General features: G+C 46.9%; 1 protein-coding gene and 1 long non-coding RNA gene across 4 annotated transcripts in view; both read left to right on the top strand.

Annotated features, from left to right (window-relative positions):
* The window catches only part of LOC144165139 (uncharacterized), a 249251-nt gene that overhangs the window by 159303 nt on the left and 67891 nt on the right, over positions 1-22057 (top strand). The gene's annotated exons all lie outside the window — the stretch shown is intronic.
* LOC144164941 (uncharacterized) lies at positions 19722-20317 on the top strand. The gene is made up of 2 exons (XR_013321258.1): positions 19722-19827; positions 19921-20317. It is a non-coding gene; the product is annotated as an uncharacterized LOC144164941 (long non-coding RNA).

Raw genomic sequence — 22057 nt, 5'->3', positions numbered from 1 at the left:
GTGTCAGAGAGAAAACTCGTAAACAGCTACGGCCCGTATAGTTCGATGAATTCCCACTGGGGAGGTCTCTGTTCACAGAAGAATAGAAGGGGTATGCGTGCGTACAACCCCACGGAGCTTTGCGGTACATTCAAGGACTTCTTTTCTGTTTTATTTTTTTTATTTTTTCCTTTTTCCTTTTGCAATGCGTGTGTAAAGCAGGTAGTAAGAGAAATGCCGAAGGTCGAGGGAGGCGAGTGCGCGTGGTAGGTCGAAATCGGCTAGCAGCAAGACCGGAGAAAAAAAAAGGGAGAAAAGCACAGAAACTGTATTCAAGTATCAGCTTCCGGGATGGGTTAGCAGGAATGTTGCGAATAGAGATGCCCCCTTTTTGCAAGAGCATTATTTTTCTGTTCGATTCAGATACCGTAAGGTTTCTAAGCTGCCTTTTGAAGAGTTGATTCCAGCCGGCTCCAGGCAGTTGAACTGATAGATTAAGTACGATGCTCTGTATTTCCGGTCCCTTGGAGACTTAAAGTTTGGCTGCAGAATATACAGCTTGTGATCATCGAAATTGTGGTTCCGCTTTCCGCGCTTTCCTTAGGATTTGAAAACTCGCCGGCCAACACTCTACAGATTTACTTCAAGACCTACTCCTCTTACCTCCAAACCAGGAAAATCTCCAAAGGCCTCCTCCTTAAAGTTATTTTTTCCCTTGGAGTTCTCCCGCAGACACATCAAAATCTGCTACAGTGGAACTTTTCTCTCACGCCAAGAACCAAAACGTATAATCTAGCTCCCACAGTAAAAGTAACAGCAACATGACACCTGTTCCCGAATAGAATGTTGTATCCGCCTCCACCGTCACGTGTAACATCAACGTTATAGATATTTCATAAACATTATCGACCACTGAAAAAATTATCCTAGAACAAGGCCTCACTTTCTGCCCTAACAACAACCACGTGAATGAATACGAGTTACACAAGAATCTCACGGAATGTTCCCGCAGAATGAGGCTGAAGGAATTCTTTTCCGATAAGCAAGACAATAGTGAAAGCAATGACCAACGAATTCCCTGCACCAAGCACTTGGACGCAAGATGCCGAGGAATCTCCAGAACTGGATTTGTTAAAATCAGTATCAAAAAAAAATATTAATCTCAACGAAGAAATGAAATAAACGCTAGAAATTGACGCCCTCAGAAGAAAACACTCTAAATAACATACCAGCCAGAACGGACATAATCAATAAACCTGCAGACAAAGAAGGTAGCGTTGTCATCTTACCAATGGAAAAAGATAAAGATGAGGCCTATAGGCAGCTTAACAGCCATGGTTGCCACCAGCCTTTTGACCATGATCCCAGCAACGAATACTTCCAACCATACTTCGCACTCTCACAGATCTGCTGGCCAAAGAATTAATCACCACAACAGAACTAAACTTCATGAGGCCGACGAACAAGCAAGAAGGATGTTTCTTCCTCATACCCAAAATTCATAAAGTCCCCACCGAAGCATTGTTCTCAGCTCAAATTCCGGGAAGGCCCATAGTTTCTACCGACAACCCCAAGGAAACATTGTCTGTGTTGCTGAATCACCATTTGGCAGACATTCCGACTTCTCTTCGTTCATTTGTTAAGGACACCCCAGACTTACTCCGCATAATAGAAGCAATAAACCATGGTGGGCAAATACCCAATGACACCCTTCTGGTCACGCTCGACGTCTCCGTCCTCTATACCAACAGTCCTATCACGGAAGGATGAGAAGCTACATGAAAGGCCTTATCAGAAAACTGGCACCGACATGCGTTGGAAGCCTACATTACTTTACTAAAATTAGTTCTAACTCTCAACTATTTCGAGTTTGACTTATCTTACTACTTGCAAGTTTTTGGAACCAGCATGGGCACTCCTTTCGCACCCACCTACGCCAACATTTTTATAGGACAACTTGAAGCTTCCCTCTTAGAGTCTTTCCCCTCAATCCGAAGGTTTATATTCGACACATAGATGACATCTTCATAATTTGGGAGCACGGCCGCACAGCCCTAGAAAGTTTTATTTCGCATCTTATTTCTTTGCATCCAACCATTGAGTTCTCATGCCAGTACTCCGATAAAGAAGGGAACTTCCCAGACACCACTGTTGTTCTTGACAACGGTAAACTGAAAACCACGCTTTATAGCAAACCAACGGAGAGGCAACCTAGACTACACTAGTCATTCCCCACGACCTGCAAACATGGTATCTTTTAAAGACAGGCTACCAGACTAAGAAGAGTATTTAGTGATAACACAGACTATATAAAACACCATAATGAACTAAAGTCCACCGTGGCAAGCAGACATCACGCCGTCAGCTCGCTGGATATGGCTTACGAAAGAGCATCCAAGCTAGAAAGGGACGAAGTGCTCAAGCAACAACGTCGAAACGAAACCGCCCGACCACCAGCCTTAATAACCAAATTATCAAACGCGCTCCCTACCATCAACAAAATCCCGCGGAAACACTACCCCTCTCTAGCCACTAATGACCGACCTAAAAATTCGCTTCCGGAAAACCCAGGAGTTACCTAGTAAAGAAAGAAGAACATAAAAGACATTTTAGTGCATGCCAAAATTAGCGCTTCCCAGGAACCAGTCATCAACCCTTGCCTCCGCCCTAGATGCAAGACCTGCAAACATCTGCAGACGGATTGCATTTTTAATAGCACTGCCAGCCAATACGTTCACAAGATTATTTCAAGCTTCACTTTCAATTCTCGTAACATTGTCTTTTTCTAGAATGCTCATTCTGTCAAAAGCAGTTCATTAGAGAAACGAGTCAACCTATGAACTTACGCCTGAATGGACATCGCGCCGACACTCATAATAGTGCCCCCCTAGCAGTCGCACAACACTTCAACCAGCCGAACCACAATTTCGATGATCTCATGCTTTATATTCTGCAGTCACATTTTAAGTCTCCAAGGGACCGGAAATACAGAGAATGGTACATAGTCCATCAATTCAACTGTCTGGAGCAGGCTGGAATCAATGCTTCGAATGGCAGCTTAGAAACCTTACGGTATCTGAATCAAACAGAAAAATAATGGTGTTACAAAAAGTGGGCATCTCCATTCGCAATATTCCTGCCTACCCATCCCCAAAGCTGATACTTGAATACAATTTCTGTGCTTTTCTCCCTTTTTTTCTCTTGTCTTGCTCCTAGCCGATTTCGACCTACCACGCGCACTCGCCTCCCTCGACCTTCGGCATTTCGTCTTACTACCTGCTTTACACACGCGCGCAAAAAGGAAACAGGAAAAAAAAAAACAGTAAAGAAGTCCTTGAATGTACCACAAAGCTCGGCGTGGGTTGCATCCGCGCATACCCATTCTATTCTTCTGCGAACACTGACCTCCCCAGTCGGAAATCTTCGAACTATACGGGCTGTTGCTGTTTACGAGCTTTTTCTCTTACACACAGTTCAGTAACCTTGCAATTGCACCCCCCAGACGCCCCTCTCGTCCTCGAACTTCCCGGAAGCCTCCTTTGAGGTCGCACGGCACCACCACAGCCCAGCCTAAACCATTCCCTATGTTTTCTCCGACTTTCTCGTAGTCTTCACTCTTTCTCTACTGCGGGGTCCTGTCACAATAAACACAGCTCTCTTTCTCTCTCACTATTTCGCTCCATTCAACCGACCATTGACCCACCCAGCTGTCCTACTTCCGGCCCCGCTCCTAACAACCTCCCCCTCTTTCTACAACTCAATCTGTATCTATAAAACAGTGCGCTGGAGATGAACCCTGATGCCTTAAAAAAGACAAGTCTCCTTGTCGAAACGTTGGCAGAAGTGTGAGGCCGCTACCTTCTCCAAATAAATTTTTCTGTGTGGTGACCATCTTCAAAGCTCTCGTGTTTCGTATATATATATATATATATATATATATATATATATATATATATATATATATATATATATATATACAGAAACATAGGTCGGCAGTCTACAACGCCAAAGGAGGCATAGGGGTGTGGTTAGGCTCTATTTTGTTTACTATGGTTAATGAAATTGAGTTGTTTTTTTAATTATAAGGAAGAAAGAAAGAAAAACACGCGCCCAGAGTGGGGACCGAACCTACGCCTTCCGATTACATCTCGAATGCCTTACCAATTCGGCTATCTGGGTGACTGTGTTCTCTTTCACTTTCTGGGGTATTTATATTTACTAGAAGTGTATCTGACGCTTGAGGGTGGTAGCCAGCGCCACTCTGACTACACGGAGAGAAGGGGACCTTTTTTTTAACACCCGGGGCGTGACTCAAACGTCTACAGCCTGTCATGAGCGGTTAACTGGCAGGAAGCCCTGTTATGCTACCTAGGCATCAAGGCTGCCGTAACCGAGACCCTCGGTAGTCTTTCGCAGATTAATATAGTAAGTAACTGAGGGGCTCGTTGAGGAAATACAGAAACATAGGTCGGCAGTCTACAACGCCAAAGGAGGCATAGGGGTGTGGTTAGGCTCTATTTTTTTTTACTATGGTTAATGAAATTACGATGTTTTTTAATATAAAGAAGAAAGAAAGAAAGAAAAACACGCGCCCAGAGTGGGGACCGAACCCACGCCTTTCGATTAGATCTCGAATGCCTTACCAATTCGGCTATCTGGGCGAATGTGTTCTCCTTCACTTTCTGGACTATTTATATTTACTAGAAGTGTATCTGACGCCTGAGGGTGGTAGCCAGCGCCACTTTGACTACACGGGGAGAAGGGGACCTTCTTTTTAACCCCCGGGGCGTGACTGAAACGTCTACAGCCTGTCATGAGCGGGTAACTGGCGGTAAGCCCTCTTATGCTACCTAGGCATCAAGGCTGCCGGAACCGAGATCCTCGCTAGGCTTTCGCAGATTAATATAGTAAGTAAATGAGGGGCTCGTTGAGTAAATACAGAAATATAGGTCGGCAGTCTACAACGCCAAAGGAGTCATAGAGGTGTGGTTAGGCTCTATTTTTATTTTTTACCATGCTTAATGAAATTAAGATGCTTTTTTTAATATAAGGAAGAAAGAAAGAAAGAAAAACACGCGCCCAGAGTGGGGACTGAACCCACGCCTTTCGATTAGATTTCGAATGCCTTACCAATTTTTCTATCTGGGCGACTGTGTTCTCCTTCACTTTCTGGGCTATTTATATTTACTAGAAGTGTATCTGACGCTTGAGGGTGGTAGCCAGCGCCACTCTGACTACACGGGGAGAAGGGGACCTTCTTTTTAACCCCCGGGGCGTGACTCAAACGTCTACAGCCTGTCATGAGCGGTTAACTGGCGAAAGCCCTCTTATGCTACCTAGGCATCAAGGCTGCCGGAACCGAGACCCTCGCTAGGCTTTGGCAGATTAATATAGTAAGTAAATGAGGGGCTCATTGAGGAAATACAGAAACATAGGTCGGCAGTCTAAAACGCCAAAGGAGGCATAGGGGTGTTGTTAGGCTTTCATTTTATTTACTTGGGTAATAAAAATACGATGTTTTTTATTATTATAAGGAAGAAAGAAAGAAAGAAAAACACGCACCCAGAGTGGGGACCGAACCCACGCCTTCCGATTAGATCTCGAATGCCTTACCAATTCGGCTATCTGGGCGGCTGTGTTCTCCTTCACTTTCTGGACTATTTATATTTACTAGAAGTGTATCTGACGCTTGAGGGTGGTAGCCAGCGCCACTCTGACTACACGGGGAGAAGGGGACCTTCTTTTTAACCCCCGGGGCGTGACACAAACGTCTACAGCCTGTCATGAGCGGTTAACTGGCGGGAAGCCCTCTTATGCTATCTAGGCATCAAGGCTGCTGGAACCGAGACCCTCGCTAGGCTTTCGCAGATTAATATAGTAAGTAAATGAGGAGCTCGTTGAGGAAATACAGAAACATAGGTCGGCAGTCTACAACGCCAAAGGAGGCATAGGGGTGTGGTTAGGCTCTATTTTGTTTTACTATGGTTTATGAAATTACGATGCTTTTTTTTAATATAAGGAAGAAAGAAAGAAAGAAAGAAAACACGTGCCCAGAGTGGAGACCGAACCCACGCCTTTCGATTAGATCTCGAGTGCCTTACCAATTCGGCTATCTGGGCGACTGTGTTCTCCTTCACTTTCTGGGCTATTTATATTTACTAGAAGTGTATCTGACGCTTGAGGGTGGTAGCAAGCGCCACTCTGACTACACGGGGAGAAGGGGACCTTCTTTTTAACCCCCGGGGCGTGACACAAACGTCTACAGCCTGTCATAAGCGGTTAACTGGCAGGAAGCCCTGTTATGCTATCTAGGCATCAAGGCTGCTGGAACCGAGACCCTCGCTAGGCTTTCGCAGATTAATATAGTGAGTAAATGAGGCGCTCGTTGAGGAAATACAGAAACATAGTTCGGCAGTCTACAACGCCAAAGGAGGCAAAGGGGTGTGGTTAGGCTCTATTTTGTTTTACTATGGTTAATGAAATTACGATGTTTTTTTTATTATAAGGAAGAAAAAAAGAAAGAAAATCACGCGCCCAGAGTGGGGACCGAACCCATGCCTTTCGATTAGATCTCGAATGCCTTACCAATTCGGCTATCTGGGTGACTGTGTTCTCCTTCACTTTCTGGACTATTTATATTTACTAGAAGTGTATCTGACGCTTCAGGGTGGTAGCAAGCGCCACTCTGACTACACGGGGAGAAGGGGACCTTCTTTTTAACCCCCGGGGCGTGACACAAACGTCTACAGCCTGTCATGAGCGGTTAACTGGCGGGAAGCCCTCTTATGCTATCTAGGCATCAAAGCTGCTGGAACCGAGACCCTCGCTAGGCTTTCGCAGATTAATATAGTAAGTAAATGATGGGCTCGTTGAGGAAATACAGAAACATAGGTCGGCAGTCTACAACGCCAAAGGAGGCATAGGGGTGTGGTTAGGCTTTTATTTTATTTACTTGGGTAATGAAATTACGATGTTTTTTTTTATTATAAGGAAGAAAGAAAGAAAGAAAAACACGCGCCCAGAGTGGGGACCGAACCCACGCCTTTCGATTAGATCTCGAGTGCCTTACCAATTCGGCTATCTGGGCGACTGTGTTCTCCTTCACTTTCTGGGCTATTTATATTTACTAGAAGTGTATCTGACGCTTGAGGGTGGTAGCAAGCGCCACTCTGACTACACGGGGAGAAGGGGACCTTCTTTTTAACCCCCGGGGCGTGACTCAAACGTCTACAGCCTGTCATGAGCGGTTAACTGGCGAAAGCCCTCTTATGCTACCTAGGCATCAAGGCTGCCGGAACCGAGACCCTCGCTACGCTTTGGCAAATTAATATAGTAAGTAAATGAGGGGCTCATTGAGGAAATACAGTAAGATAGGTCGGCAGTTACAACGCCAAAGGAGGCATAGGGGTGTGGTTAGGCTTTTACTTTATTTACTTGGGTAATGAAATTACGATGTTTTTTTATTATTATAAGGAAGACAGAAAGAAAGAAAAACACGCACCCAGAGTTGGGACCGAACCCACGCCTTCCGATTAGATCTCGAATGCCTTACCAATTCGGCTATCTGGGCGGCTGTGTTCTCCTTCACTTTCTGGACTATTTATATTTACTAGAAGTGTATCTGACGCTTGAGGGTGGTAGCCAGCGCCACTCTGACTACACGGGGAGAAGGGGACCTTCTTTTTAACCCCCGGGGCGTGACTCAAACGTCTACAGCCTGTCATCAGCGGTTAACTGGCGAAAGCCCTCTTATGCTACCTAGGCATCAAGGCTGCCGGAACCGAGACCCTCGGTAGGCTTTCGCAGATTAATATAGTAAGTAAATGAGGGGCTCGTTGAGGAAATACAGAAACATAGGTCGGCAGTCTACAACGCCAAAGGAGGCATAGGGGTGTGGTTAGGCTCTTTTTTTTACTATGGTTAATGAAATTACTATGTTTTTTTTATTATTATAAGGAAGAAAGAAAGAAAGAAAAACACGCACCCAGAGTTAGTACCGAACCCACGCCTTCCGATTAGATCTCGAATGCCTTCCCAATTCGGCTATCTGGGCGACCGTGTTCTCCTTCACTTTCTGGACTATTTATATTTACTAGAAGTGTATCTGACGGTTGAGGGTGGTAGGCAGCGCCACTCTGACTACACGGTGAGAAGGGGACCACCTTCTTTTTACCCCCCGGGGCGTGACTCAAACGTCTACAGCCTGTCATGAGCGGTTAACTGGCGGGAAGCCCTCTTATGCTATCTATGCATCAAGGCTGCTGGAACCGAGACCCTCGCTAGGCTTTCGCAGATTAATATAGTAAGTAAATGAGGGGCTCGTTGAGGAAATACAGAAACATAGGTCGGCAGTCTACAACGCCAAAGGAGGCATAGGGGTGTGGTTAGGCTGTATTTTTTTTTACTATTGTTAATAAAATGAAGATGGTTTTTTTCATATAAGGAAGAAAGAAAGAAAGAAAAACACGCGCCCAGAGTGGGGACCGAACCCACGCCTTTCGATCAGATCTCGAATGCCTTACCAATTCGGCTATCTGGGCGACTGTGTTCTCCTTCACTTTCTGGGCTATTTATTTACTAGAAGTGTATCTGACGCTTGAGGGTGGTAGCCAGCGCCACTCTGACTACACGGGGAGAAGGGGACCTTCTTTTTAACCCCCGGGGCGTGACTCAAACGTCTACAGCCTGTCATGAGCGGTTAACTGGCGGGAAGCCCTCTTATGCTACCTAGGCATCAAGGCTGCCGGAACCGAGACCCTCACTAGGCTTTCGCAGATTAATATAGTAAGTAAATGAGGGGCTCATTGAGGAAATACAGAAACATAGGTCGGCAGTCTACAACGCCAAAGGAGGCATAGGATGTGGTTAGGCTCTATTTTTTTTACTATGGTTAATGAAATTAAGATGTTTTTAATATAAGGAACAAAGAAAGAAAGAAAAACACGCGCCCAGAGTGGGGACCGAAACCACGCCTTTCGATGAGATATCGAATGCCTTACCAATTCGGCTATCTGGGCGACTGTGTTCTCCTTCACTTTCTGGGCTATTTATATTTACTAGAAGTGTATCTGATGCTAGAGGGTGGTAGCCAGCGCCACTCTGACTACACGGGGAGAAGGGGACCTTCGGGGACCCTCGGGGCGTGACTCAAACGTCTACAGCCTGTCATGAGCGGTTAACTGGCCGGAAGCCCTCTTATGCTACCTAGGCATCAAGGCTGCCAGAACCGAGGCTTTGTTAAAGAACCGAGGCTAGGACCGCGGGACGTGCGCGATTCTTTTTAATGGCGGATGGAACTGTACATTGATAGTGATAGTAGGAGGCAGCTGCTAATGGCCACCTCTTCTTCCTTTCGGATTTTTCCAACATCCTCCCGGCCACGCGATATATGGCGGAGGAGAATGGGCATGACGTGAAGGATTGCAGTTTTCAACGGTCATCAAGCAAGCACTCGTCTTTCAACACAACACTTTCGTCTAAGGTCCCGTGATAAGTTCAATGTGCTCAAAATCTTTGTCATGAACGTCGTAGCCGCCCTTTGTTAGTCTAGTCTATACTTTCGTTTCCATCGATGCTTGGTGCGTTTGTGATACCTGCGCCTTGCAGAATCTGAGCAGGGTAATCGACTCGATTGCACCGTCGTCCGTCCTGGATGACGACCTTGCAGACTTCGTACAAACTTCATGCGGCATGGTCGTCGGGTTGATTGTCGGGTCCTAAGGAAATTTAAGTACCGGATGTATCTCTTCAGGTGTATACAGGTCCTTCGACATGTGGCTTTCCCTTGATTCCTTGCTTTTAGTCTCACATTGTACTGGATCACACGTTTCGGTTGAGCCTTATTTGTGCTACTTGTACCTGCCTGTCGTAGGGTTGTCCGGCTTCGCCATTTTCGCCGTCGTTGTTTTGGCATCGGGGTTATAAAATGTTCACGTTTTGTTCTATTCAATAAAATCCCACCCAAAGTCGTGTTTCCGTGATGGCAACATATAATTGAACGATCGACAGGTGCGCCTGTAACTGCGTCAATCTGTCGATGTTTCTGCAGTGTTCTTTGGTTCACCTTCGGGGTTCCATGAAGTCGTTCGTTGTGCGGTGCACACTTCTTAATCTCTTCAAAATCCTGCGCAGAAGACTTCTTTTTTGGTACCTCCAATGTAGTGTCGTAGCTTCTATTCCTCTTTATATTCATTGGAGGTAATGACACAGGTTCATCGCTTGCAGCGTCAACTGTGGAAAAAGTTCTTGTAAGCTCATCTGAGCAAGCCTTAGGAGCCTCTGCCTGCACTTTGTCACTTGAGGCATTATGTTGTACTTTGAATGTACCAGCTCGTTCGGTGACATGGGGCTCCTGACGATCGTCCTTCGGAGGTGCCACCAAATCGCTGTTTTCGTTAGGACGGCCACTGTTCTTTAGTGCTGACTCTTTCTTCTTTATGGTGCTGTCGTCTTGTTCGGAGGCTATTGCTACAGAGTCATTGCTAGGATATTTTTGTAATTCCGGGAACAATCGTTCCATTCTAAATTTTGTCAGCAGGATTGAATCTTCGAATTCTATTGATGCTTCACATTCTTTCTGTAAATCATCCAATCAGACAAGCTCTTCAATTTCACCGTCCAGTTTCTTCAGGATTTCATATTTTTCTAATTTAACATTTTTTAAGCAAAATTAGCTCACCGATTGATGATGTCTCGTCAGTAATGCGTGATTTTATGTCGTCCATCAGTGCTTTGATGTCCTGTCGGATTACGCTTCTTCTTGGCAAAGGTTTTGCAGGTCCATTCTCGACGTCGTTAATGTCTTGGTAGTCGTCGAGAAGGATCACGCTCGGTGGAATGTCGAAGTCGTTGTCGTCGATGTCGAAGCCGTTGTTGTTGTCTTTCAGTGGTCTCCGCGAGACGTCCGTCAAGAATCAGTAAAATGGTTGAGGGCGTGGGATTCGGTACATGCACGTTTGGTTCGTCCTCCATTCCTTAAGTTTTCTTGTGGACGCTTGCGGTCAATGGTCAGAGGTGACAGTTCAGTCCCATCGTTGCGGTAACTCACGTCATCGTTGTGGGGCGGTGCGCACTCAGGTCTTCAACTGTGTTATGCTTTGATCCTGGTCACGGCACCATTTTGTTAAAGAACCGAGGCGAGGACCGCGGGACGTGAGCGATTTTTTTAATGGCGGATGGAACTGTACATTGATAGTGATAGTAGGAGGCAGCTGCTAATGGCCACATCTTCTTCCTTTCGGATTTTTCCAACAGTTCCATACGCCTATAATACCGCCGTTCAAAGCACAACTGGATTTGCACCGTTCTTTCTCGTCTACGGCCGCCACCCACCATCCATTCTAGACGCATCTTTCTTTTCCTGTCCCATTGATACAACAGCCAACATCACCGACCAATTTGTTTCTCGACTAGCGCAGTGCCGGAACTTCGCACGATTGAACACGCAGTCCTGCCAAAATGACCGCAAGTCTCGCTATGACGCAGACCGCCGGGAAGTTAAATTCAACCCTGGGGATGAGGTACTGCTTTCGACACTGCTCCGTGCCCGAGGACTCTGAGAAAAGTTTATGCCGCGCTTCATTGGTCCGTACACCGTACTGCAGCGAACATCTTCCGTCAACTACGTCGTTCCTCCCACTTGTGTAGTCACTGACCGAGGGTGCCGTGGCATATAAACAGTCCATGGTTCGCGCCTAAAGCTCTTTCGGCGCAGATCATCCTCCCTTTGACGCCGAGGATGGCCGCTTCAGCCGCCGGGGAAACTAGTGTGAGCACTGTCTTTGCACTGATTGCTTAAGTACTCATTCTCTCTATTTTGTCCGAACACAGTATCATCAATATCGTCTCACCCACGCACAATTTCGTGTCATCATCGTATCCCTGGCCTCACGTATCCTAATCATCATCGGAGTATGTTGGTTTTGCTGTCTGCTTGGGAAAAACCACAGGAATAACGCCGCCCTGCCTTAGGTCTGCTTCCCTCTTTTCCTCTCTCAATATATAAATATATATATATATATATATATATATGTATATGAATATATATATATATTTACATACGGTAAGTGGAGACAGAGACACACGAGAAAACATTAGAAAATAAAAATAGAAGTTTACTTATGTTTCAGGAGCATTACTTTTTTTCTTCAGAAGGAAGAAAGGAAGTCTTCTTCAATAACTACAGCTGACTGTTATTTTTATTTCCTAATGCTTTTTTCGCCCTCTGTGTAAGTTTTTCTGTTTCCAAACTTTTACTCCCTCCCTCCCCCTCTCTCTCTCTTTCTCTCTCTCTCTCTCTCTCTCTCTCTCTCTCTCTCTCTCTCTCTCTCTATATATATATATATATATATATATATATATATATATATACTAGCGGTAGTACCCGGCGGTGCCCGGGTGGGCCATAATATTAGGGACAGCAATTGGTATTTGTTAGTCGCCATATTAGGCTACTTCATTGGGAAGCGGTACACACTCGGGAGCGCCTGCCTGCGGTCAGTACATAGGCTCCTATTTCAGGCGTGTCGTGGTAATGTGAAACGACTGGTACTCGCGTTTTACTCCAACTCTCACTAAACAAATTGCACAAAGGTGGCGCGTTTGAGCGAATGAGTCAGTGAGTGAAAAAGGTTTTATTGAGGCGGCGAAGTGGGAGTGGTTCCCAATTTCAGAAAGCCATGTGATGAGTGGGCAGCCTTCGCTCTGGAGAAAGTATTGTCTGGACATCCAGATCGCTGTTAGTCACCAGGTTCTCCCACAGCTCATGGTTCGGAAACGGTGATAATAGAAGGAGCTTCGTTTGCTTGCACTCTTAATATGATATGAGGAAGAGTGCCAGGTTGCAAACACAACTTGAGTTCGGCCGGAGGTTGCGCTGGGAAAACATGATGGAGGCCGGCTGGGTGAGGGGTATTCTTCCTCGTAGGAAGCGCTATCTCAGAAGATATGAACGATGCTCGTCCGTACAGTTTTATCATAAGTAACATGGGCTCCCTACGGGAGGCGCGAGATTTCAGGTAGTCCCAGCAGATGCCGAGGGCTAACCTTTGCTCTTTTTACTGGTACATTTTCTCTTTTATATTTATGATATATGACACCTGCTCCTAAGCGAGACGCGTAATTGCCGAAGGTGTCAACAGATGGCGACCGCTAAGCGAATGCGGGAAAACTCAACCCAAGTTTACGTCCAAAAGAATGCAGATTAAAAAATCTCGCTGGCCTTCTTATCCGCATGTTAGGAAAAAATCCTGAAAGTGGTTTTTGGGCAATTAAAAGTGCAGCATTTTCGAGAAAAAACGAATGGGAGATATACAGTGGCTGGGTGGTTATTTACGAAAGTGTAAAAACACAGTCTTTTCTCGAAATCCCGCTTGCCTCTATTGGAAGGGTGTCATTGAAAAATCTTGTATAACAGTCTTGAGATACGTGAGTAAGTTGCCTATCCCAACAAAAATCAATTCGATATCTCAGATGGCGGGCGGTAAAAAAATTAATATCTGAAAAACTATTTTACCGCTTTTCACTCTCTCCATCGTGGAATTTTTAAATTTTTAAGAAATATTGACCTCCAACACCGTAATCAGAATGTGCCCTTGCAATCTGTAGCCGTTTGAAAGAGCAGTTTGGCTAGACGTGTACATAACCTGTCGGGCCTTTTTGGCTCATCAGCCGTGTCATTTGTAAAAACAATTTGGCTTTTTAGCGTCGTCGCAGAGCGAAATCCTTAAAACCGGTTCTGTGCATTTGTATGAGTAACATATTCTAGCAAAAATCAGTTAGATTACTGAATCGGTGAAAGATTTATTTGAGAATCTTTAGGAACACCGTTTTAGTTCTGGAATGCGGAATCACCTCGCTGGTGTAGGTTAGGGCGAAATCTAAAAACAACATTTTAGGTATTCTTAAGGGCTACTTATATCAGCAAAAAGCGCTTCGATATGTGAATGGGTGACCGAGAAAATCACGAATTCGCGAAACCACAATTTCGCCCTTTTCTTCGGTTCGGAGGGCAATTTCTGGAAAACCCGCCTTAGTGAGCACCTAGTTTTGGCTGGGCGTTCATGAGTCAGTCAGTCAGTCAGTCGGGCACTTCTTTTTATAGGTATAGATGACACCTGCTCTTACGTGAAACGCGTAGTTGCCGAAGGTGTCAACAGATTGCGACCGCTAAGCGAACGCGGGAAAACTCAACTGGATTTTACGTCGAAATGGATGCAGAATAAAAAATCTCGCTGGCTTTCTAATCCGCATCTTAGGACAAAATTGTGAAAGTGGTTTTCGGGCAATTACATGGGCCGCATTTTCAAGAAAAAAACGAATGGGAGATATCAACTGGCCGGGTGGTTATTTGCGAAAGTGTAAAAACACAGTGTTTTCCCGAACTCCCACTTGGCTCTATTGGGAGGGTGTCATTGAAAAGTGTTGTATAACAGTGTTGAGATAAGTGAGTAAGTTTCCTATCTCAAGCAAAACCAGTTCGATATCTCCGATGGCGGGCGGTAAAAAAAGTATTATGTAAAAAACAATTTTACTGCATTGCACTCTCTCCATGGTGGAATTTTTAAAATTTTAAGAAAAATTGACTGCCAACACCATAATCAGAAGGTGCCCTTGCAATCTGTAGCCGTTTGAAAGAGCAGTTTGGCTAAACGTGTACATAACCTGTCGGGCCTTTTTGGCTCATCATCCGTGTCATTTGTAAAAAACAATTTGACCCTTTTAGCGGCGTCGCAGAGCGAAATCCTTAAAAACGGTTCTGTGCATGTGTATGAGTAACATATTCTAGCAAAAATCAGTTGGATTACTGAATCGCTGAAAGATTTATTTGAGAATCTTTAGGAACACCGTTCTAGTTCTGGAATGCGGAATCACCTCGCTGGTGTAGGTTAGGGCGAAATCCGAAAACGACATTTTAGGTATTCTTAAGGGCTACTTATATCAGCAAAAAGCGCTTCGATATGTGAATGGGTGACCGAGAAAATCACGAATTCGCGAAACCACAATTTCGCCCTTTTCTTTGGTTCGGAGGGCAATTTCTGGAAAACCCTCCTTAGTGAGCACCTACTCAATGACGCAAATAAACTCGTGAAATTTCAAGTCTCTAGGTCTAACAGTTTTGGCTGGGAGTTGATGAGTCAGTCAGTCAGTCAGTCGGGCACTTCTTTTTATAGGTATAGATTTACATTTATATATATGGGAAAAGTTTCCTGGCTATAAGGTTAATTGTACAATAAAAAAGTCAAATGGGAAAACGTAACAGTATTTATTCGTACGTTTCGATCGGGGGCCGGTCTTTTCCAAAGATACAAGTAGAGCAGTTCATTTGTGTTTAAATCCATTTCAGCTGTGGGCGGGCAAGGAGATGTACAAAGCAAAACGTAGGCTCTACGCGACACAGAAGCATGCGAAGCCCCAAAAAGGGGGTAAAGACGTTGGAGTAGTGCCGGGGAACAGAGGGGAAAGGGGACGTAATCAAGACAAGCATGACACTGAAGTCACCAATGGAGAGCAAGAAAGTGAGGGACTAAGGAGGAGCTCGTTTCCTGCTCCTTTCTTGACTGCAAATTGACTGGTTAGGAGAAAAGGGAGAAAAGGGTGGGAGGGCCCAGTGTTAATTACGGATGCCTTGTCGAAGCGTTAACACACACACACACACACACACACACACGCACGCAAAAAAGAAAAAAAAAGGAAGGTAAGAAGAGGGCAATTGAGGCAAGAGAGAGGGGTTTTTTAGCGGGAGGAGCGCGGGAACCGCAGCGGGAGAATGCGGGGGTGAAAGAGGTTCGAAGAACGCCCCAAACAGCAAGTGGTTTCACATAAAGTGAAATAGCGGAACCGTTTTCCTGCGTAAAACGTGACAGCTGTCCAAGAGGCGGACGCAAAAAGGCAAGGTCATGCAATGCAACTACAATACAATGCAAAGTAACGCTAATTTAGTTTAGATGACATAAATACGAAAAAAATGGCTTACATAAGAATAAATAACACGTGCAAAAAGAGCGATGTGCAGTGCCACATGAAGTTCTCGAAGAACATTTATGAAATATCATATTCTCCAATACTCGCAATAGGACGTGTTCCTCCTTCCGTTCTAACTTCATAGAAGTGTTAGGGCAACCGGCGGTGAGGAAGCTTCGTGCCGAGCAGCGCTTGAGCGTGCGAGGACAGAAGGCTGCGGAGATGTTCACTAGCTAGATGAGGATGTCATCGACCTGTTGTAAAAGCGCGTGGACTCCTCCATGGCAGAAACAGAGAAGGTCCCACACACCTTGAAGGGAGTTGATGACGATGCTTTCCAGATGTTACTAGCCAAGGACCCTGAACTGTCGCTGATGTCGTCCCTCTTTGCCAGAGGTTCGACGAGCTGCGCAATCAGCGAGCCCTCACTCCGCAAGCTTGTGTTCGGGAGCAGCCCGTGTCAAGTGTGGAGGCAGTGTAAGAAAGAGTCCCTTCGCTGCTTGCGCTAATCAAAGATTTCATTCGCAAAAAAGTGGCCCGCCAAGTCTCCCTCCTCCCTTGCATCTCACACCTGACTTCCACCCTGGCGCCTACGCTTCAGAATATGATCAAAGAAGAGGCCGCAGAGTGACTACCATCGGCTCAGCATAACCTGCCCGTAGCTGCACCGCTCACTTACACTTCGTTAGCAGGACAGCTATCCCACCAGCCTGCTTTGTTCTCTCGCCGAACTTATTATGCCCACCTCCCGCTTCTTTTCCTACCGGTTCCTTTCCGCCAGCGCACCGTGCACCGGCTTAATTCCCAGCACGACCGCCGATGAGCCCGGTGATCAGTCTCCAGCTAACGGTTGCATGGCGCACGCAGGACAATCGTCCGATTTCTTTTTTGTGTGGAACGCCAGTGCACGTCGCTCTCTACTGCCGCAGCCGCATTTCGCCACCTACCGCCAGCTATCTCCACGCGCGTCTTTTTACGCCACCCTTTACATTACGCCGTATGCTGCAAAACCAGTGTCGTACAATTTGCCCCATCAGCCGGCTGACCCACCAACTTTCGCTGGCCGCTGTTCAGATTCTCCACATCGCAGTTCTGTGTCTCCCATGCGTCACCGCCCTACTAATGCCGAAGAGGAAAACTAAAAGCCGCTGTTCCGGAGGCAAGAACTACGTCGCCATCGAATCCTAGAAGTCCTCATTTCCCGCCTAAAAATGTTATCGACGTAATTGTGGAAGGTGTTCCTACCATTGCTCTCATTGACAGTGGAGCCGCTGTTTGAGTCATCCAAGCCGACTTCTGCCGTTATATAGACCATTATAACGAGGGCGCCGCCATCTTGCGTGCGCAGCGCCCTCTCGTAGCTGGCCGATTCGCTGGCTAGGGCGTTTGCTCTGCGGCGCATGGGCGCCAACGGCGGCTCGGTGAATTTTTCGTTGTAGCGCGTTGGGAGTTTTTTTCCGTAATATACTTTATATTGGAAAGTTGCTGCATAGGACCAGTTTATTCGACCTGACTTAAATAAGCGGCTTTTCGGGCCGCGGTTGAGCTGAAATTCGCCTCAAGGTAGCGTGGTCCGCGGTGGGTGAAGGATGCCGTTTCGAACATATGTTTGCAATACTTCGTCACAATTTTTTTGTTGGTGTGTTTGTGTCCGGGATCGCGTAAATCGGATATTTGTATCACTTTACTGCAAAAACTAATGTTTATCAAAACCACCTAACCGTGATACGTCCGGCGTCCATGCACAACCAGCAGAAGCGCGCGTACGCGTAAGCGTGAGATACTTCTGGCTTCATATCCCTGTAGGGTTTAAGACAGGTTGTTTGAGTGGACTTAGCAAGTGTTTGGCATATTACATAGTTTGTATTAAATATTATCGATATATCAATAACTCACCATCAGCCACCACTGTCGCCAACTATAAAGAAATCTTCCTGTCTCTAGGATTTCAAGCTGCTCTGCAGTACTAAAGTACAACATAAATAAAGTGAACAACGTGGTTTCACTACTTTCTTTCTTTCCAAATTCTCTATTTGTTTCATTGACCTACCATATCTTCCCCTCCGTTTTCCGAGGTTTTCTTGACTGCCAACCCCTATTTCTGTCTTATTTTCAACGCGCCCCTCATTTCCTATTCTGATTCGCTACATGCATAGCGAGGGCCACTGTTCTGGCAGTCTTGGTGCCACAGGGAGATTAAAGGGTTGAACACTCGTCGACCACTCTCCACATGTCGTAGACACTCGAGTCACGGCCCGGGGGTTAAAAAGAAGGTCCCCTTCACCCCGAGAAGTCGGAGTGGCGCTGGCTACCGCCCCCAAGGAGAGGAAAAAAATTACATTGACATAAATACCCCAGAAAGTGAAGGGGAAAAATATCCCCGCCGGTAGCGTAGTGGTTATCGCACCAGACCGGTGTTCTCGAGGTCGTGGGTTCGGATCCCACCTGGCGGGAATTTTTTCTTCGCTTTCTTTCTTTCGAAATTCTTAATTTGTTTCAATGACCTACCATATCCTCCCCTTTGTTTTCCGAGGTTTTCTTGACTGCCAACCCCTATTTCTGTCTTATTTTCAACGCGCCCCTCATTTCCTATTCTGATTCGCTACATGCATAGCGAGGGCCTCTGTTCTGGCAGTCTTGGTGCCACAGGGAGATTAAAGGGTTGAACACTCGTCGACCACTCTCGACATGTCGTAGACACTCGAGTCACGGCCCGGGGGTTAAAAAGAAGGTCCCCTTCACCCCGAGAAGTCGGAGTGGCGCTGGCTACCGCCCCCAAGGAGAGGAAAAAAATTACATTGACATAAATACCCCAGAAAGTGAAGGGGAAAAATATCCCCGCCGGTAGCGTAGTGGTTATCGCACCAGACCGGTGTTGTCGAAGTCGTGGGTTCGGATCCCACCTGGCGGGAATTTTTTCTTCACTTTCTTTCTTTCGAAATTCTTAATTTGTTTCAATGACCTACCATATCTTCCCCTTCGTTTTCCGAGGTTTTCTTGACTGCCAACCCCTATTTCTGTCTTATTTTCAACGCGCCCCTCATTTCCTATTCTGATTCGCTACATGCATAGCGAGGGCCTCTGTTCTGGCAGTCTTGGTGCCACAGGGAGATTAAAGGGTTGAACACTCGTCGACCACTCTCGACATGCCGTAGACACTCGAATCACGGCCCGGGGGTTAAAAAGAAGGTCCCCTTCATCCCGAGAAGTCGGAGTGGCGCTGGCTACCGCCCCCAAGGAGAGGAAAAAAATTACATTGACATAAATACCCCAGAAAGTGAAGGGGAAAAATATCCCCGCCGGTAGCGTAGTGGTTATCGCACCAGACCGGTGTTGTCGAGGTCGTGGGTTCGGATCCCACCTGGCGGGAATTTTTTCTTCACTTTCTTTCTTTCGAAATTTTTAAGTTGTTTCAATGACCTACCATATCCTCCCCTTTGTTTTCCGATGTTTTCTTGACTGCCAACCCTTATTTCTGTCTTATTTTCAATGAGCCCCTCATTTCCTATTCTGATTCGATATATATATATATATATATATATATATATATATATATATATATATATATATATATATATATATATATATATATATATATATATATATATATATATATATATATATATATATTGTAGTGCGAAAGACCAGCAAGTGGCGCGCAGCCACCATGCGAGCACTAACGAACAACTGATTTGCTACGCGGCCAAAAGAACAGTCCGCAATGTCTTTGTGATTGGGGTATGCCCGCTCAAGGGGATTGACTACCCGGATTGTACAGATGGCGACGAGGCAACAGGGTGAGCCACCGCAGCGGCATCGTCATCGGCATGAAGCTCGTGGAGTGCTCAAGACATAGTGCCGGCTGGGCCACCGATCCGTTTGCCACTTGTGAGTGCCCCTCCGTCCTTCCGCTGTCAAGGCAATAAACCCGCCTTACATTTTGGTGGAGTGTGCGGATTCTGTCCTCGTCTTGCTCCTCAGCTTCACCCCGCAAGTGTGCCCGCAAGCCTGGAGCTCCGGAGTCGCACCCTGCCCTCTACCCCTCTGCCGCTGAGTCAGCCATGAATACTAACCCCCGAAACACGACGTCGCCTTTGCCGTCGGCTCTCATCTGCTCCGGGTGATCCGTGAGCGTGAGGCGGCGATGTTCACTGGCGCAGACGACCAGGACGTCGAAGAATGGCTCTCGTCTTATGAGAGGGTAAGCGCGCACAATAATTGGGACGATGTCATGAAGCTGCATTACGCCAGTTTCTCCTTGAGGGGACTTGCCGAAAAATGTTTTTTCAACCACCCAGCTGATCGCGCAAGCTGGGACGCATTGAAAACAAACTTTTCAGCGGTATTTAACTGGCCAGCGGTTCGCAAGCTTCGCGCGGATCAGCTTTTGAGAGAGCGATCTCAAGAGGCCGGCGAGAACTTTACCAGCTACATCGAGGCTGTGGTCGACCTTTGCAGGTGCGTGGACCCTTCCATGCCTGAGGAAGACACAATCAAGCATATACTCAAGGGAATAGATGAGGACGCGTTCGAGATGCTGCTGGCGAAAAATTCTTAGAGCGTCCGAGACGTCATCAGCTTGTTGCAAAGTTAGGACGAGTCGCGCAGGCAGCGTCGCCTCACTAGTCGCCGCCCTTTGGAGCGTGAGGAGCCGCTCTGTGAGCTGGCAGTTGGTGAAAATCCGCCGCTACTGAACCACATGAAGGAGCTTGTTCGTGAAGAGGTGGCGCGGCAGATCTCTCTCCTGCCTTGTACATCCCTGCCATCGTCGCCGGTACCAGATCCTTCCTTGTCGTCGCCACTTCGTGGAATTATTAGGGAAGAAGTCGCTGAAGTTCTACCGACTACGCCAGCTGCTCCGCAACCGTTGACTGTAGCGGCGCCGCTATACCCTGAAGTTGCGGCACGGCAAGCTCCGCGTACCACTTACCTGCCTTTACGCCACCCGCAGCCACCACCTTACCTTCCTCCGGCTTTATCACCACCTCCGGCTCCGATCCACAGCAACCCATAGCGCACACCCGATAACCGGCCGATACGCTATTTCTGTGGATTTCCTGGTCACGTAGCGCGTTATTGCCGATGTCGAGTTACGCCTCCCGGAGACGCTTACCGAAGACCAGTTTTTGCTGCTGACGTGTACACTTCTCCGCGTTCGTCCAAAAATGCCCCTGTTGAGCCGCCCTATCGCTCACCCCCTCGCGAAGCTCCCGATACCCGTCGGTCGTTCTCCCCACGTCGTCATTCGATTTCGCCGCTGCGCCGTCGTCCGACTGGCCAGTAGGAAAACTGATCGCCGCAGTTCCGGAAGCAAGAGCTGCGGCGCCGTCGAAATACCAAAGCCCTGGCCTGTTTGTGACGAATGCGATTGAAGTCGTTATTAATGGAATCGCCACATACGCCCTTGTAGACACGGGAGCAGCCATTTCCGTTATAGGCGCCACACTTTTCCGCAACTTACGAAAAGTGACGACCCCAATATCCGGTTTCCGTCTCCGCACAGCTACGGCGCATAACGTCGAGCCTTGAGCCGTTTGCACAAGCCGTGTCTTTGTACAAAACGCGATGTATATAATCGAGTTCGCCGTTTTTTTCTCATGCTCCCATGACATCATCTTGGGGTGGGACTTCCTGTAGCGTCACCACGCTGTTATTGACTGTGCCCGCGCCGAGGTCGCCTTATTTCTGATGTGTGGTACTGCATTGAACAAGGTAACCACACTTTTAAGCTGTGCGCCTCCGAAGGCTCCACAATCCCTCCAGGCTCTGCGGTTATCGTACCAGTAATCTGTGGTATGGTGTCTGCCGCAACTGTTGTGGTTACCCCGTCTAATCTGTTCATGCGCCGACAGGGCGCCCCTCTCCCCTACGCCATTCTTGAAATCGAAAATGGCGCTAGCATGATCTCCATCTGCAATACCTCCTCTTCACCCTTAACCGTGCATCGTGGCGAGTCCCTTGGACGCGTCAATGCTATTGACACTCGCCAAATAAACGACTTCTGGGATGCGTCGCACGCTCTGTCGCTCAGCTCACTAAGCCCGCCTCTTCCCCGTGCATCTGATTCGGCCGCTTTCGTTCCCTCCGTAGACGGCAACCTCGACCCTGTCCAGCGAAA

Source organism: Haemaphysalis longicornis, unplaced genomic scaffold (genome assembly GCF_048455015.1).
Source record: "Haemaphysalis longicornis isolate Haplotype H1 unplaced genomic scaffold, Haemaphysalis longicornis Haplotype H1 scaffold_14, whole genome shotgun sequence".
Lineage (NCBI taxonomy): Eukaryota > Metazoa > Arthropoda > Arachnida > Ixodida > Ixodidae > Haemaphysalis > Haemaphysalis longicornis.
The sequence above is the reverse complement of the archived record's forward strand: the minus strand, read 5'-3'. Positions and strand labels throughout refer to the sequence as shown.